Source organism: Crocuta crocuta, unplaced genomic scaffold, assembly GCF_008692635.1.
Source record: "Crocuta crocuta isolate KB4526 unplaced genomic scaffold, BGI_CrCroc_1.0 scaffold260, whole genome shotgun sequence".
NCBI lineage: Eukaryota > Metazoa > Chordata > Mammalia > Carnivora > Hyaenidae > Crocuta > Crocuta crocuta.
In genome coordinates this window covers 2,286,097-2,300,259 of record NW_027527525.1, presented here as the reverse complement: position 1 = coordinate 2,300,259, position 14,163 = coordinate 2,286,097, and the positions used below count along the sequence as shown (strand labels likewise).

The 14,163-nt window shown below is 48.1% G+C and overlaps 1 protein-coding gene across 1 annotated transcript in view; it reads right to left on the bottom strand.

Moving 5' to 3' along the window:
• The window catches only part of LRATD2 (LRAT domain containing 2), a 37,542-nt gene extending 24,582 nt beyond the window's left edge, over positions 1 to 12,960 (bottom strand). The window contains 2 exon segments of the mRNA XM_077764166.1: positions 10,598 to 10,742; positions 12,764 to 12,960. The gene's annotated coding sequence lies outside the window, so the exon portion shown is untranslated.
• Between the last annotated feature and the right edge of the window lie 1,203 nt (positions 12,961 to 14,163).

Genomic DNA, 14,163 nt, shown 5'->3' with positions numbered 1-14,163 from the left:
CAAGATGTTGGGTAGGCCACCTGCAGGGACGGCACCCATGTAAACAGACGGGAGGGTGGGCAAGAAGGATTGGTTTGCAGAAACCCTCAATTCCTACGTACACATAAAAGACAATATTTAAAATGGCTGGTATTAAGAGAAAGAACACTGGACAGGAATGAGAAGATGTGGTCTAATAGGAGTTGAGCATAGAGGGACCATTGATTGATTGATTCATTCATTCATTCATTCAACACTGATTTACTAGATACCTCATTGGAAGATGTCATGCTTGGTACTGGGAATAGAAGAATGAACAAAACAGATGCAGCTGATGGAACTTTCAGGAGGGTCAGGTGCTCACCAAGCAGGTCACGCTAGTGAATATACAGCTACATACAGAATGGAGAGCCAGGGATGGTCCCCATAGGAAGGGACACTTGACCTGAGATCTCAGGAATAAGTCAGAGTGGACCTGGGCGAGGGAGGAAACTGTTGCTCTTGTGACCCACTCCACCCGAGTCCTGCTTATCAGACTCTTCTAGTCCACAGTCCTTACTATAAGGTAACTCCATGGTAGAAATGTAGCCCTTTGGGGAATTGGGGGTTGGGGCATCCCATGGACATCACTCTGTGACACCAACCCCAAGGGCTGTCTAAGTATCTCCATGCAATGCAAGAGGGCCAAAGACAATGAAGCTTTATTTCTTGCTTGCTGTGTTTTCTGTCTCCATTTTTCCTACAAAACAGATTTTGAGCCGTCAAGATATTCCAAACATGGAAGTTACAAAATTAAATAAAATATGGCGTTTCTCTTCGTGGATGAGGCTGATGAGTCAGCATACAGTTACAGAACACACTCCGAAGAAGGCAGCTCTCTCACGGTGTTCTGAGGCATCTGAGTGGGGTCCTCCTGTGTTATGTATTGAGTGCCTGCTGTATGCCAGGCATTGTGTTGGGCCAGGGATGGAGAGATGAAGGAGGTACAAGATCTGTACCTCCCTTTCCAGTGTAGGAGATGACCTGTCAATGTAAGTCAGTACCATGGGTGCCAAGAAAGGCATAAGAACTCCTTGGAAGAAGACACTGTTGAGAATCCTCGCTTAAAATCTCTTTGTGCTTTAGTCAAAGGAAGTAGACTTCTTCCTAATTTATGGAAATGCATGTATGTAACTATTTTGGCTAAAAAATTCTTTTCACTTAATCTGCGGCCTGAGATGATATATTCCTCACTCTGCAGAGGGAGGCTCAGTGTTGCAGAATGAAATAAAGATCATTCAGCTTCCTGAGCTAGAAGCCAGAAACCAGCATGCGGAGGTCAGACCTGCTCAGACACACGTGGCATCTTTAGTTAGTCCTGGCTCTGAATTTTACTAGGGACGAGTGAATGAATTAGATGCTGGGGGTCAAATGTGGCCCCTGATTTTCCTTTCGAATAAAGAATCAACTATACCTGGTCCTTGTCTATTGGCCCCAGTGGGAGTCTCTCTTGGCTTCACCCCGGGGCCATTAGAGAAAGCCTGGTGGGGGTTCTGGAATAGGATTCCCAACCAGGATTTAAATGTGTCTGATGTCCCCTCATAGCCTCTCTGCACATGCAGATTTTGTCTGTCCCAGCATCATACAGTGAGTCCGGGATGCGGGGGCAGCAGGCCCAGTGAGGATGTCTGTCTTTTGCTCACTTTCTTTTGGGTAAGTTCTCTGCCTGATGAAGAGGTTGGCGAGTGCCCACGCTGTCTGCACTGTGTCATTCTGCCCACCGCACATTCCCGTGAGGAGGTGCTAGGGGCCGCATCTCCCAGGGTTCCCAGCTTGCTGCCATCCAGAACCATTCACTGCTGTTCCAGAACAGCAGTTAAGAACATGGGCTCTGGATGTAGGCAGATCTGGATTTGAAATCCAGTTCTGTGAGGTCACCTCCAAGTTGCTACACTTCTCTGAGACCTGTCTGTACAATGGGTATAATAATAATACCTTTATCAGGATCCTGATAGGGCATAGGCACCGCCCTCAGGTTAGAGTCATTCAAACAGGGCCTATTTACAAAAAGGGAAGCTATAAATACATGGAAACCACAGGAGGTAGTGAGGTAACTCAGGTTAGGCGCATAAAGCTGTGGCTGCATGTAGGCTAGTAGGAAAGAGGCCAGAGACAAGTGATAGGAACCAGAAGGAGGAAGAGGTGCTTAGAAAAGGCCTCTTTGAGAAAAGCCAAGATCTCAGTCTACCAGAAATGGCCTCACAGGAGAGAAGCTGACCTTCCTGACCTTCCTTTCTCCAAAACCCTGTTGCCCTGAGGCTGCCTATTGGCCAAACCCAAGAAGAAGCTGGAGGGCATTAGGGCAGGTGATAGAAGCCTTACAAACCAGCCTCCCGGGGCTGAGAGAGAGCAAAGTGGAGGAGGGTGAGGATGGCCGTGGAGGGTCAAGAGAAGATATCCAGCAAGACCAACTCACAGTATGGTGGAGCTGATGACATCAGCCAATGACCTTCAGGGCTTCAGTTCCTGCTGCTTAGTATTTACGGAAGGTAACCATGACTATTAGTGTTTCTATTTTCTATATCAAAGGTTAAAGAGTTGGTGATGCTTTAGGGCTAAGTGCATGAAGCAAGGCCTACCTGGAATAATTTGGGTTACGCATGTGGCCCTCCCAGAGCCCAAGTAATGATGAGTTTGTGCTTCCTTTGGTATCAAAGGAAACTTTAAGTGTTGTGTCTCCTGTCCTGAGAAATGCTCAAATACTTCTTCGAACCCACTTTCTGTGCTTGTCTCATCTTTTCTTTGCCGTTTCACATTGTGTGGGAATGTGCTATTATAAAGAAAATGTGATTTAAGCTACTAATCACTAAAGTAATGGTTCTCAAAAGAATAAGGGTTATTTGGGTTATTGGAGGGGCAGAACATGGGGACTCCACTTGCCAAGATGCAGGATGTGTGGAATGTAGCGTATGAAGATGACACAAGCTCTTATCATCAAAGAGGCTGATGTATCATAGAGATACGTCCATCTCCGGTCTTGGTATTAACAGACCTTCCACGTGGTCCTTTTTTAAATTTTATGTTTATTTATTTTTGAAAGAGATTGAGAGAGAGCACAAGCAGGGGAGGGGCAGAGAGAGAGGGGGGCAGAGGATCCTAAGTAGGCTCCATTCTGACTGCAGACAGCCCAATGTGGGGGTCAAGCCCACAAACCATGATATCATGACCTCAGCCCAAGTTGGATGGTTGATACCTGAGGCACCCAGGTGCCCCACACATGGTCCTTCTTCTGCCTTAACTTTCTGCATGAGCATGAACAAGTTGTGGTACCTAGATTTCTGTGAATTCTGTTCTGTATCTCCCAGGGATATTCCATAGATGAACAAACATGCAGAAGAAGGTGAGTCTTCTTTGCATGGAGAAGGGTGCCTGCCTTCCCACTGCCCACGGCCAAAGTTCATTAGTCAAGGTGGTTAGGCACTCCAGTTCCACCTCTCACTGATGGTGTGAACTTGGATGAGCCGTGTCACCTCTCTGAGCCTCAGTTTCCTCATTTGTTAAGGTGGGATACCAATGATTTTCTTATGGGTTATCTGGAGTAAATGAAAGGAAATCATGTATGCAAAAGAGCTGTGGGTACTCAATATAGGACTCTCTCTCTTGAAATCTGTTTTATGTTTTATTTTAATTAATTACTTCTATATTTTAATTGTAAACATCCATAAATGCTCCAATCATAGGGAGCCAGAGATATTTCACCAAGGTTCTCTAACAGCAACAGGAAATAGAACTATTTCCCAATTCTCCTACATCCAAGCGTCACGGATTGACACCACGTCTCTGAAAATAGCCTGCAGGTTCCCAACTCCCTCCACTTGTCCTTGCTGGTCCTTCATCTAGAAGGCTGCCCTTGAACCCCACACCATCAGTTCTCTCTCTAGTTTCCCTGTGCCTGTCCTTCCCTAGAGCTGCATTCACAGTCATTCAAGACTCACACACTGAGATGCTCTGATCCGCCCAAAGGCCCCGTCAGGCTGTGCCCTCTGTGCAGGTAGCATCTGAGATTTAATACCGGCACCCACGCATAAAGGCTATTTGGTTCCAGACATGCTCTCTCATTGAATCCTCTCGTCTGCCTTACGGGGCATTGTTAACACTCTTTATGGATGAAGAAACTTTTAGACACCAAAAGTTTCAGCATCTACCGAAGGTCTCCAAGGTCCAAGAGGCAGAGCCAGAATTTGAATCAGATCTGACTTGGGAGTCTCCTTGCTTCTCCGCGCTAGATATGCTGGCACTGCTGGCTCTGAATGTAATCCCTGCCTCATCATAGGTATTCGGGAAGTGCTTGCTGAATTAACTGGAACAAACATCCAAAGCTATACTTAGAAAGTTTTCACTTCATGGACTATATACCCTTATTTGAAGGAAATGCTGATGTAATGAATTTGCACCCAGGGGCAAGGAGAAAGGCAGGTTTAACACTTGAAAGTCATTCTGCCGGTCTCTAGAACACAATCAGTGTAGGATCTTTTTTTTTTTTCCCATGCAGGCACTTACCCAGCATAATATAAACACACAGATCCCTCACAGACGACATACGCCACACTCTTCCCTTGCCTAGGTAGGAACACTTGGGGATGGCTTGGGGAGTCGGATTGCAACACGTCTCTGTGTTCCTGTAAGGAAATTCCAACAGCTCACATTGAGAGCGTTGCCTTTGGTGGGAAGCAGCTCAACACTGCACAGAGTGAGATAAGTGTTATCACGGCCATTGGACTTGACTGGAGTTTAACCCCAAGGTCATTGGGAGGCCAGAGCAGAACGAGGGAAGGAATGTTGGCCTCTATGCCGCCTGAACCTCCGACACACTCACTCCCCCTGTCGGCCTTTCCATGGAGCGCTGTGACAGTCCGTACCAGCCCNTCCCATGCCTCCCCCCCCCCACCCCTGCCACCCCCACCGCCGGAATGGTACAGACCCAGCAGCCAGCAAATCCTGGGCACCTCCCTGAGTGGCCCTCACTCCTCCTTCCCTTGCAGCCCGTCTCCAGTTCATACAAAAGACTCTTTCAGAAACTAGTTACCTAGATTTGAACTTTTCAACAGGGTTTTTTTTTCTTTAAGCTCTGCAGCTCAAATACCAGATCCTGCTGTTGCTAAGATTAAGGATTTCAACCCCCTCAGCTCAGTTTCCATTGACTAGGAAAGACCAAGAGATGGATTACTGTTCTCTTGCCAGAAGCAGAGAGGGTGCTTGAGCTTCTGGGGCTTACGCCGGGATCTGGCATTCTTCAGGGCTCTGCTAATAGTCCTTAGTTACTCCTTGAGCTCTCACAAAAGTCATAGGCGTTTGTGTCGGTAACTAAGGCCTTTGGAAAGCACTCAGCCCTTAAGTGCACACGGGAGAACCATGGTGTCGGCATAAAAGGTAATTTACCATGAATATTTATACACGGTACATGCTGCACGCCATGATTCACTCCGCTTATTTTCAGTTCATGCGTGCGTTTCCCATTTGCAGTCTTTATTTATTAGAGTTAAGGCTGTTAGCGAAATAACACAGCAGAGTGGGGTTTCTCTCCCCCGCCCGCCCTCGTTTTTAAAATTTTTCCTGCTTTCTAGTCTATTTCTGGGTAAGTGTGCCAATATAGCAACAAAGCTGGCCACGGCTGCCAAACCCGGAAGAGACTGACGGAGTATTATGCTGAGCCGAGTTTGTGCCAGGCCTTCACCGCCGAGGGCGGCGCGTAGCTGCCGTGGGAGCCCTGTGGTCACTGAGCCGTGGCAGCTCCTCTCGGTCACCATCAGTGACAGGAATCAGCCACTGCTCCGACTTTCAGGGTGCGCATGCAGATGCAAAGACTGCTACAGTAGTCAATGGCTGTGGCTGTACCTGAGCTCGAGAACCCGGGCATTACGGCCCAGGGCTGCCCCTTCCCAGCTCTCTGATGTCTACCAGATGCCTTACTACCTACCTTCTATGGACATTCTGAGTCTCCCTTTCCTCTTCTACAAATCAAGCAGAATACTAGAACCTTCTTCCTAGAGTGGGTTACGTGTTAAAATGCATAAAATGCAGGAGTGTACTCAGCATGACACATGACAAGCTCTAAATACACACATGGTCCTCACAGGTAACGGGAGGTGATGAGGACAGGCACAGCCCTGGGAGGTTTCGATCCCTTCCTTAGTGCACATGCCTACTGCAGTTTGGACCTAGTTGTCGGATCCCCTGTTTGCTTTATTCCAAAGCTGTTTATTTATCTGTTCATAATGAAATGTACCTCAATATCTCTTGCCACTTTCTACCAGAAACACGTATTCGAAAACTGGCAAGTTTGAGCTTTGGCGGGGGGGTGGGGGGTGAGGAGGAGGGGAACTTGACCTGGATACAAATGGTAAAAACACATTAAAAAAAAGATTCAGGCTGTCCTTATGCCAGTGCCAGATGAAACCGTGCTTTTTAGAAATGTCATCCTAATATTTTGATTTGTGCCTGAGTTCTGTTTCTATGGGAGCTGCGATTCCCAGCACTCCCCGACCTCGCTGCTGCCATCACGGTCTTGATGACTGGTTCGCAGAGAGATGCATCTCTCAATCCCAGGGGAAGATCTTGTCCAGCTCTGGCTGTCATTTTCCAAGAGAAGCAGAGACATGTGGGGCATGCCCAGAGGGGGCCAGCAGGATGGTGAGGGCTTTAAGAACAGGCTAAGAGCAACAGTTGCTAGATCTCCGTTGAAGAGGTCTGTGGTGTGGGAATCAGATTAATCTTGTCCTTTGAGGCTTCAGATGGAAGGTCTCGCACAACAGGCAGGAGGCACTAGATTTGGGCTCAATGGCAAAGAGAAAGTTTTAAGCCTGAAAACAGCTCAGCAATAGAATGAGCTCTGATGAATGGGAGACTTTCTCTTCCCCACGGCTGTGTCTGATGGACTGAGGAGCAATTTTTAACCATGTTGCACCAAGGATTTATGCATAGACAAGAAGATGACCAAAGTCCCCTCCAACACAAAGATTCTATGCTCATGATATGTCTGGTGCTTACAGATGTACAACACGATTTCCTATATCTGCTTTTCTTTTCCTCATTCATATGCAGTTAGTCAGTAGACCAATACTGTGCTCCTACTTTCTGGTACTAGATATCAAGTATGCAAGAGTAAAAAAACCTTGCTCTCAAGTCCCTTATAGTCTTGTGGGAGGAAGAGACAAGAAAACAGACATTTGTAACAGAGCCTCGTAGGGGTTGGAAGAGGAAGCCCATAGAACGCCGAGAAAGAATACCTACTCTTGTCTAGAGATGAGAGAAGGCTTCCTGGAGGAAGGGACATCTAGGATGGGACCCCGCTGGATTAAGCTAGGTGAGTCATGCAGGAGCATAGCAGGCAAGGCATCAGTCTGAACCATAGCCTGGAAGCGTAGAGGAACAAGGCAGGATGGGGAGTTGTAAGCAGTTCAGTTTGGCTGGAGCAGAGTCCATGGAGATGAAGAAAGGGACACAAAGAGCTGAGACTAGAAAAGGAAGTTGTGGTGATGGCAAAATGGCCACATGTTCGTTTCCTCTTATCAATGGGGTCATCGAATTTCCTGTCTCATCCCTTGAATCTGAATCGCTTATGGGACTTGCTTTGGTCAATGAGAAATTAATAAATATGATGCAAAGAAGAGGCCTAAAAAACGCCTGCCCATGAGCTACCTGCAGTTGACCACAGACACACGAGTGAGCCCAGAAAAGCTCATGAGAAGAACTGCCCAGCTGAGCCCAGCCCTGGTTGCTGCCTCATAAAATCATGAGCTAAATGAACAGCTATTATTTTAATCAGCTAAATTTTGAGTGTTTTTTTTTTTTTTCCTCAGTAAAAACTAATTGGTATGGCAGTCATGGAGACTTATAAATCATATTAAGGAATTTGGACTTGAATCTGAGTGTGTCCTGGATACTTCAAAGGGTTTAAGTCATGTAGTGTCAGATTTGTTGTTGCAGAAAAATCACTGTGGAAGCCAGCCAATGAGATGGTACGTGGTTAAGTATTTGCAAATTGTAAAGCAGTATACAAATACAGTTGATGGTAGAGGGGGTGGGTATCTGGATGGCTCAGTTGGTTAAGCATCTGACTTTGGCTCAGGTCATGATCTCCCTGTGTGTGGGTTCGAGCCCTGTCTCAGGCTCTGAGCTGTCAGCACAGCTGACACAGCACAGGCTGCTTTGGATTCTGTGTCTCCCTCTCTCTCTCTGCCCCTCCCCCGCTTGTGCTCAGTCTCTCTCTCTCTCTCTCTCTCAAAAATAAACACTAAAAAAATAAATAAAAAAAGATTAGTGACTTTGTTCTTTCCACCAGTATTTATGCTGTGAAAAAGTTAACATTACAAATGTCCAGTAAGAGAGAAATAATGATGTAAATTTTTATACAACTATATAATAGTGGGCTGAAACTATGCAAAGGTTAAAATAATATTTTTAAAGATCGTGACACAGAAAACGTTCACAATATAAAATATACAAATATATATATATATATATTTAAAGTATGTGACAGGTTTCCACTAATATCCTTGCCTTTTTACTTTGCATAATAAACTTCTGATTTTTATTTTTGTAATTTACAAATGTTTTTTGAAGCTTATTTAGAGAGAGAGAGAGAGAGAACATGTGAGAGAGAATGGGGGAGGAGCAGAGAGCAAGGGAGAAAGAGAAACCCAAGCAGGCTCCATGCTGTCAGCCCAGAGCCCTATGTAAGGCTAGATCCCATCAACCATGAAATCTTGACCTGAGCCAAAATCAAGAGTCAGATGCTTAACTGACTGAGCCACCCAGGTGCCCTGAAACTCCTGAATTTTAGCTCAATACATGGCCACCCAGCCTTCCTGGCTTTTGAGTGTGACCGGATAGCTGAGTTCCGGACAATGGGATGTGCCCAGGAAGGATGTGTGCCATTTCCAGATCGTCCTCTAAGTATTTGTGGATGGGCGTCCTCTTTGCCTGTTGTTTTCCAGAAGGCTGAGTGGCAGGTGTCACGATGGGAGCTAAGAGCATCTGTTTGAGGAGTTGAAACTCCTGCCCAGTGTGAACGCCTCATGAAAGCTCAAGTGACCCATGAGCTGCTGTGTGTTTGAGGGATACTCGCTTGAAGGTCACTGATCAGGTGGACAGCTTGGGAAAGTCACGCTCGGTCAGCGGCAGAGTCAGGCTGAGTCGTCTCATTCTTTGTCTGGCACCTTATCTCTGAGGTGAACTGTGATGTTGTGGGGACTGCAAGTGACGTGCCGAGACAAAGGAAGGACTGTCACAGGAGTGCAGGTGGGTACATATAGAGTGTGAATCAACTTGGGCTATTCATTCGGGGTCATTTCTCCTTTGGTCTATTTTCGTTGAGTCTGGATTCTGCTCCCTTTCTGTCATGGGGTGAATGCTTCCCCCCAGCCAAAGTCTTACATTGAAATCCTTACCCACAATGCCTCAGGATGTGCCTTTAGTATGCAGGAGGATCTTTGCAGATGTAATCATGTTACGATGAGGTCGCTAATCTAACATGACTGATTTCCTTTNCTCCCCCGCGGTCCTCCGTTAAGTTCCTCCTAATCCTCCTATACGTTAACACAACTGATTTCCTAATGAGATGACACAAAGGCACACGCGGAGAAGACGGTCATCTGACAACGGAGGGTGAAGGACTGTAACTGCAAGCCAGTATTGCCAGCAAACCNCCCCCCCCCCCCACCCACATGAGCCTTCAGAGACACATGGCCCTGATCAGCCCTTGATTTTGGACATCGGGGCTCCAGACCTCAGATAAGACATTTCTGTTCTTTTAAGCCACTCAGTTTGTTACTCAGCAAGGCAGCCCTAGGAAACAAATACACTTTTTGTGGGCAGCCCAGTTCTCTGCAAAAATGGCCAAAGCAGGTAGAGCAGCATGGCACGTGGGGGGTTCCGACCCCTTACACAGAGCCCTGGGAGTGACTGGCTGGCCAGCCCCGGGCCTTGAGTTCTAGGATTTCCCTCAGCATTAAAGCCAGAGCACATCAGGCTTGGAAAATTGCAACCTTTATGACTTAACCCTGACTCCTTCCAGAGTTATGGGAGAAAGAAACAGATCAGTGGTTTATGGAAGAGCTTCCCGGGAAGCCAAGGCCAAGTCCTTGTCATACTCTTCATGTTCCTTCCCTTTTAGGGTTTCATTCTTTTTCTGGAACAAAACTCTCAGATTTGCTCGGAGGCGATCTCCGGATAAGGTGGAGCTAACTTGAGGAATGTGAACCTTAGCACCAATAAAACTGCAAGTTACTTCATTTGTAGACACTCTTCTCATTTAAATACCATTACTATAGGGTGGAGGTCCTATTGCCCGGGTGACAGAAAATGAGAGACGGAAAATGAGCAGGCTAGCTTTGCCAAAGCCTCTTTCTCCACTTTGACGGATTCCCGCTGTGTTCTGGGCTGCCCTCTCATTTGCCATTAAAAGAATACAAACCATTCCGTTGTTCTGCCCTTTTCTCATCTGCTTCGCTTTTCTCTTTGCCCGAGATCTTACTCCTCACCCTACTGGATTTGCTAATTGAGTTCTTTCATTTCTTCCAGCTGAGCCTGATGACCCTTCTGTTCCATACCCTCTGTCTCTGATCAAAGCCTTACTTACCTGTTTTCACGTCTGCGTCTCCAATGCCTGACACTCATTCGGATGACCTGTACGGCATGGCCTGCGTGTGAATTCCAGCTTGGCTGTAAATTAGCTCCATGACCGTGATCAGCTCTTCAATAATTCCAGGCAGCAGGTTGCTGATCTGTAAAATGAGATGTTGCACTTTAAGAGAATTAAATAAGTTCTCTAAAGAATTTAAGATAATTAAATAATTAAATAAGAATTAAATAACGCATATGCAGGCTGATGCATATGGACTCTGCACTAGTTATCTAATGCTGTGTGACTTAGGAACACAAAGCAGCAATCCTCATTTATTATCCCTCAGCATTTCTGTGGCTCAGGAATTCAGGAGCAGCTTGGCCGGGCTGTTCCGGCTGGGGGAGTCTCNCACGCTGTCTCTCTCTCTCTCTCTCCTAAAAATAAATAAAACATTTAAAAAAAAGTTTGTTTATTTTGAGAAGGGGAAGGGCAGACAGAGAGGGGGAGACACAGAACCCTGAGCAGGCTCCACACTGTCAGCACAGACCCCGATGCAGGGTTCCAACCCATGAACTGTAAGATCGTGACCTGAACTGAAATCAGGAGTCGGATGCTTAACTGACTGAGCCCCGCAGGTGTCCCACTGGGGTTTCTCCTGAGGGGTGTAAGATGTTAGCTGGACCTGTGGTCATTTGAAGGCTTGGCTGCAGCAGGAGAATCCACTTGGAGGGTGGCCCTTCCACGCGCTCACTCCACTCCCAGCGGTGCTGGCTGTTGATGGAAAGCCTCAAGGCATGTCTGTGTGAGCCTCTCTGCAGGGCTTCTGAAACGCCTCATGGCATGGTGGCTGTCTCACCCCAGGACAATGTGGGGGGGAGGAGAGAGAGAGGCACTGGGCTGTATGTTCTTTATGACCTAACATCCTAAGTCATATACCATCACCTACACCACATCTGTTTGTTGAAAGGAGTCACGAAAGTTATTAGCTTCAGCTCACATTCAAGACTAAGGGATTTATTGTTTATTTAAATTTATTTTTGAGAGAGAGATGAGGCAGAGGGACAGAAACAGAGAGAATCCCAAAAAGGCTCTGTGCTATGAGCGTACAGCCCAACATAGGGTTTGAACATAGAAACTGTGAGACTGTGACCTGAGCCAAAACCAAGAGTCCGGAGGCTTAACTGACTGAGTGCCCCCAGATGAAGGGATTTAAACTCCACTGTTTCAATCCAAGAGTGTCCTGGCACTTGCAGAATCACATGTGACCACAGAGTCTGCAGAAATGCACCCTGGGGGTGCCTGGGTGGCTCAGTCGGTTGAGCATCCGATTTTGGCTCAGGTCATGATCTCACGGTTTGTGGGTTCGAGCCCCGCCTTGGGCTCTGTGCTGACTGCTCAGAGCCTGGTGCCTGTTTCAGATTCTGTGTCTCCCTCTCTCTGTCTTTCCCCTGCTCACGCTGTCTCTCTCTCTCAGAAATAAATAAAACATTAAAAAAAAAAAAAGAAAAGAAATGTACCCTGGTCCATGGGTGTCTGCACTGAGTCAGAGAGTCTGGACCCAGCCCTGGTGTGGGCAGCTGTGGGCTCAGTCGTGACCAGACCTGGGCTCTCCCTGGCCCCACCGCCTTCAGCACCTGCTGCTGCTGCTGGAGGAAACTGTTCACAGGCAGGCACCGTGTTGAGCGGCTCGGTCCCCACCTGCTCCTGGCCAAAGCGCTAGGGCACCACAGCAGCCCAAACATCTCTTCTAAAATTTTTTTAAAAATGTTTATTTTTGAAGGTGAGAGGGACAAGGCATGTGTGGGGAGAGCGGCCGAGAGAGAGGGAGACACAGAATCTGAAGCAGGCTCCAGGCTCTGAGCTGTCAGCACAGAGCCCAATTCCGGCCTCAAAGTCACAAACCACGAGATCAAGACCTGAGCTGAAGTTGTAGGCTTAAGACTGAGCCACCCGGGTGCCCCACGCCAACCATCTAAGGCAACAGATGATGTGCGTTGGTTTTGTGCTGGTTTGAAACTTCAGGGGATCCCCAGGTAAAATTCGAAACCGGCCTCTGCACGGTGGGGAGGTGGGTGGGGAGGGGCGCCAGGGGGAAGCAAGAGACCGGCCACGCCAGACCCCAGATCCTAGGTGGTGGGTTTACTACGCCCGGGAACTTAGAAGAGCGGTAGATCTGCGCACCTGCAGCCAGAATCTTAGCAGTTTACACGGAGGCCGAAACCGGGTTCAGTCCTGGTACCGGCCAGCACCTCCCTCCCTTGGGCTGCGTCCTTGAGAGGCTCCTAGTGTGGCAATGGTGGGCTGTGCTCACAGTTCAAGGACAGGGGAGGGGGTAGGAACCGCTGCTTGTGCGAGGGCGAACCGGAAGTCGTCTCCTCCGGATGACCTCCTCGGACGCCTCGCGTGCGCGTGCGTCGGAAGCCGGGAGCCTGCGGGGTTAGCTTCGTTTCCTCCAGAGCTTTTCCTCTGTGCTCCGGCTCGGGCTCCAGGCTGCTCTCTCGTGGACGCGGATAACCTCCGGCACAAAGTGCAGTCTTTTGGCAGAATCTGCATTCAGGCCCTGCAGGCCCTTGGGTTCATGGAGCTTGACAAGGCCACGCCCCCTCCCGGGCCCCCACGCGGAAACTTCTTGCAGGGAAAGATCAGCTGGTTTTCCCAAGCGTGGCTCTGAACCTGTGGACAGGAAGCACCTTGAAACAGTGTCGGCAGAAGGATCACCACAACAGGTAGGCTGACCTTGTACTTGACCCATTCTGTTCAGAGCCAAACCTCGTGGTAGCAGCCGCTTGGGTACCTCCTTGGGTCCTCATCCACCCGGCACAAATACCGTATGTGTGCGTATTTACTGTAAAAAGAAAAAAAAATTTACATCTGGAATTTACTGCATCTTGCCCTGGCGCCTCCTTAACTACTGACGGGTGGTGCAATGGACTGAATGCTTATGTCGTCACTCAAATTCTTATATTCGTATTCTAACCCTCAGTGCTGTGATTGGAGGAGGTGGGGGCCTTTGGGAGGTGGTTTGGCCATGAGGGTAGAACCGTCAGGAATGGATTAGTGCCCTTATGAATCAGACCCCAGAGAACCCCCTCGCCCAGTCTGCCGTGTGAGGTCCAGGCGAGAAGATGCCGTCTATGAGCTAAGAAGTGGTTCTCACCAGACAAGGGATCTGCTGGGGCCTTGATCTTGGACCTCCCAGCCCTCCCAGAACTGTGAGAAATGGTTTCCGTTGTTTTTAAGTCCCCCAGTCTGTGGTGGTCTGTACAGGTAGCCCCAGCAGAGGGAGACAGGTGGCCTAGAGTAGCCACGCTAACATTTGGTGACTGAAAGGATCAATCTCTTTCTTTTTGATACAGTTTCTTCAGCCCCTTTAAGATAAATAAGCCGCTGATTAAAAGCTCAACCTCCCTGCAGGCTCAGTGTTTTCTCTCTTAGGACATCTGTCCTTTCCTCTCTCCCCAGGGACCCACCCCCACTCACTGGTGCTGACCCTGTTTGCTGCACACAGCTCTCCTTTCGGCCCCCACCCCCCTTGTTAGTCTTAGTTGGGCCCCGTCTTGCTTCTTTGACTTTGAATCAAC